Here is a 4,837-nt window from a genome sequence, read left to right as displayed (position 1 = left end):
CTCAGAAATATAAAGCCTCTGACTCAGACACTCCCTACTTCCTTTTGTGATGGCCATGATAGTTTTAATTAATGTCATAAAAATGGAGTTATGTTCAGGCCCTTTATAAAGCAAACTCAAAGAAGTGTGCAGAGTATTAACTAAAGATTCTTTTCGAAATAGTCAAAACATATTTTCTAATGAATCAAATTTTAGCATGAAATTTTATTTAATTTCATATTAACATCACAAAGTATTTTCATATTGTGTATGCAGAAATATCTGCACATACATAAGTCCATTTATATATAGTAAGTTCATGGTGGTACAAATGGTATTTTTATGTATGGATCAATCACTGATTTTTGTTGTTTGCTTAATTTCTCACCTTCAAGGATTCATATTCTAGCATGTGTAAATTTAACTGTCATAGAGGAGCAGCAGTGTGGTCCTGGAGAAGAGAAGAAAGCAAAGTGCCAGAGAACAAGGTGGGGCAGAAAGTGCTGCTCTAGCTGGAGATTTGGGCACCACTGTATTCAGGGAAGGGAGATGGGTGGACTCTCAGGAGGAAGAGGGTTTTACTTCTCATAGTGTTTCTAACTTGGGCTTACTTATCATTCCTACAAGCGTTTACCCTCCCTGCCTCATCTTAACTCTATGTTTTCATGCCATAATGGGATATCCTGACCATTTGAAGTTTCCTAAGGTGAACATCCTATCAGAGGGACAGACGTGTTTGAACATATACAACAGGAGTATCTCCTTCCATCACAAGAGGAATATGTTAGTGACAGAAACATTAAAAACTAAACAAACAAAAAACTAAGAAAAAAGATATAATGATTAACTCCAGAGAAAACAAGGATTATGCTGGGAAATGTGGATCATACTAGACTTTACAGCTGGGTGGTGAGTAATATTCTCTTAGTTGTAATGATTTCAATGTTAAGTATTGAGCTAAACAAAATTTACGGTGTATTATTGTGGGGATATTAGGAGGAGGAGGTAGGGGCTGGGGTGGGGAACCGGGTAACCAATAGGCATATTGTCTTTCCATAAAAGGAAGACTATAGATCCCTCTAAAAGCAAAAAACAAAAAAAAGAGCTGCCTTAGATTGTTATTTGGATGTCTGGAAAGATACAAGAAGCAACACTAAAAGCAATTGAGATTGGAGATAAGTATTCACCTGTGAAACCATCACCACAATCAGTCACGCTTCAATAAAGTGGTTTAAAAAAAAAAAAAGCAGTGGAGAGTCCTTGTTGCTGTTAAGTGAGAAGCAAAGGGGGAGGGGGAGGGGGAGGAGCGGAGGAAGCTGCTGTTTTGCACCACAGGCTGTGCGGTCTCATTTTGGCTCCTCAGCACCTAGATCCTACACAAACTTGAAATAAATGAAGGATAAATTACTAGATGTAGGTTAAATTCCCAGTTGGCAACTCTACTGACTGTGTGACCTTGAGCAAGTAACTTAATTTCTCTGAGCCCCCATTTTCTCATCCATAAAATAAGAATTCAGATCAATTATATTGCATTTATATTCATATTTCATATTAAAATATATGTATGTAACATATTACATACTTATGTATCATATGCATATATATTTATATATGCATGAATGTGTATGTGTGTGTGTATAGTATGTGTGTATATATGTGCATGTATATGTGTATGCACATATATACATATATATAAGTATATATGTATACACACATATTGTGTATGCATATATATGTATGTATACACATAAACATACATATATATGCATGTATATAATCACCAGCATGATGTTTAGTGTGGGGGAAGTCCTCACTAATTTTCATTTTTCCCCCTACCTGCCCGCCACCCTTACTTCGCCCTTGTTATATTTTATGTTATTACCATACAGCATAAGAAGTTGAATCACTTCAGCAGGTTTATACAGCATTTTATCCTCCGAAATCTAGGGGTTTAATTGCCACTATCTGTCTAGTGTGTTAACTCCCTTCCTCTGAGGCAAATAATGCAGTGGCTTCTTCACAGGAATTTTCTTCACAGGAGGAGTGTGCAGGGCTTTTAGGAACAATGAGCAGTTGTGAATAAATATGTCAGAATTAACACAATAGAGAGAAGACACAACTGACCTGGAGGTGGATTTGTGGAGGGAAGGACCAGAGTGGCCAACTGGTCCTGGTTTGCCTGGGACTTTCCTGGTTTTAGTACTGAAAGCCCAGCCTCCCAGGAATCCTCTAAGTCCTGGCGGGGTGTCCTCTAGAATGCATCCCCTCCCTTCAGCCAAAGGGTTCCCAGAGCTTTTCCCGAGACCATGGCGTATTCAGCACACCCAAAACTGTGCTCCACACCAGGTCATGGTCATTCAGTCCAAACTATGGTAAGGCACCCAGAACACACCCAAAATACGCCCTCATCTGCTTACTGATGCCCAAAATCACTGTGCAGGAGACATGGGTGATTTAGAAGCCAGTTAGAAGTAAGGCTTAGGAATCAAATAAGTCAGGAAGAAAAGAATACACACAGTACAATTCCCTCGATGAGAAGGTCAAGCCAAGCAAAACCAGTTTTTTTAAGGATGCTTACTTATATTGGTAGGCAGACTGTCTTGAAGAAATGATTGCCTCTACTTACCTCATGTGACGGGAAGCGGTTTTTCTGGTAAAACAATGAGAAAGGGAGGTTTCAGAGGTTCTGATAACATTCTGTTTGTTAAATTGTAGACCATATTGAATGCATTTTTATGGTTCCAAATAATATTTCATAACTTTAAAAATTCAATCAAAATATAAAGAAAGAAAATGCCTCAGAGATAGGATCACAGATCATTGTATATAACTGATAGTGGATCAATTCCTAAGAGCAGGCTTTGGTGGAAGATGGGCTGGGACCCTGAGCTGAAGAGAAATAGAATGGCCCTGAGGTCAAGAATTGGATACTAACAAGACCAGGAAGATTGACAGAGACAGTGCTCAGCAGAGATCAGGGGTCCCTGTGCTCCCCAAACCTAACAAGGTTTACTAACAGTAATATAGGCTATCTCCCCACAAGAGCAATCCTCCAAAGACGTGACCTGCAGATATTTCAGGCCTCTGCAGGGAACCATTGGCCATTTTCTACCTCTTTCTCGAGATTCAGTCATGAGCTCACCTCTCACTTCCAACAGCAGAGACAGGAGCAGCATATTTGAATATGCAAATCAATAATGCAATTCACACCAGCATCTGGTACACAGAAGCAGTGATGAAAATCTGATCTCCTTTCTCACCCACAGAGAAAATGTTTCTGCACCACTCTAGACTGTTCAGTCCTAAGTATTTTCCTCACACACTTAGGAAGGTGACAAAGAAAAAGTGAGATGGAAGCGTGATTCACCTCTATCTAATGAAGCCAGCCAAGTATTTCTAAACAGATTTTTTTCTAAAAACCATGGAGTTATGTTTTAAAGTCTGTCCATAGGTGCAGTCTACACCCTGGCCAAATACTTGCTTATTGATGTGCAGACCTAGTTTATGGGATATCCCTAGGGACAGTGCTTACTCTGAGTCACAGGGAAGCCATCCCACAAGCTAGGTCTGCTGTTGAAAGTGAGAGATGAGCTCATGACTGAATCTCAAGACAAGGACCTCCTGTATAGCACAGGGAACTCTGCTCAATGTTATGTGGCAGCCAGGATGGGAGGGGAGTTTGGGGGAGAATGGATACATATATAGGTATGGGTGAGTCGCTTTGCTGTGCACCTGAAACTATCACAACATTGTTAATTGCCTATTTTCCAATATAAAATAAAAAATTTTTTAAAAAGCTCATAAGCAATTAGCTTTCAAACAGGTTACATAATAGTATCTAAGGTGATCATTTTGGGATTCATTCAGTTTGCATGTCAGTTTTTTTTAAATTAATTAATTTATTATGGGCTGTGCTGGGTCTTCATTGCTGTACACGGGCTTTCTCTAGTTGTGGTGAGTGGTGGCTACTCTTCATTGTGGTGCATGGGCTCCTCATTGCCATCTCTTCTCTTGCTGTGGAGCATGGGCTCTAGGCGCGTGGGCTTCAGTAGTTGCAGCACACAGACTCAAAAGTTGTGGCTCACGGGCTCTAAAGCGCAGGCTCAATAGTTGTGGCATATGGGCCTAGTTGCTCCGAGACATGTGGGATCTTCCTGGAGCAGGGATCGAACCCATGTCCCCTGCATTGGCAGGTGGATTTTTATCCACTGTGCCACCTGGGAAGCCCGTGAACCAGATTTGAAGAGGTAATTTGCCCATTTCTGTTCTTTACTATGGCAATGGTTTTGATATAAACATACCCCCCAAAATCAGGACCTATGGTATTTATCAGCCTGTCTCAAAACATACGCTCTGTTTGTGACTGACTAAAGCATCAATAGACTAAAGCAGACAGCAGTGACTGTGAGTTTAGTATATGATTTTATTGCAATTTGCCACTAAGCTCGGAAACATAATTTCTTTCAACCCTATCCTGTGTAAATGTGCTTGGCGTAAGGACCTAAAATAGAATTTAAAACAATATTTTAATCATTCTTTAAACTCAGATGTTTATCTGGTCCCTAAACTATTTTGGCTGGCTTCTCTTTGTACTGTTCTCCATTCCTCTCCCACCTCCTCTTATTCCCAATTTTCTCTGCTTGGAATTTTCCAGAGACATATCCATCGGGTTAGTCATCTCATCTGGCTTCTCCAGATGCTTACCTGAATGAAGCAGCTTTAGATAGGAGCTGAAACCTGGGGCGTTACTTCATTCTTGGTACCCTGCCAGCCTCTTCTCCACCCTTCTGATCTGGCAAGGCAAAGCCATATCTGTAACACCCAGATTCTCCCTGCTAGGATATAGGCTAGAGTTCCT

The sequence above is a fragment of the Hippopotamus amphibius genome, chromosome 11, assembly GCF_030028045.1.
Source record: "Hippopotamus amphibius kiboko isolate mHipAmp2 chromosome 11, mHipAmp2.hap2, whole genome shotgun sequence".
Classification (NCBI taxonomy): Eukaryota; Metazoa; Chordata; class Mammalia; order Artiodactyla; family Hippopotamidae; genus Hippopotamus; species Hippopotamus amphibius.
Note: the sequence above shows the minus strand (reverse complement) of the source record.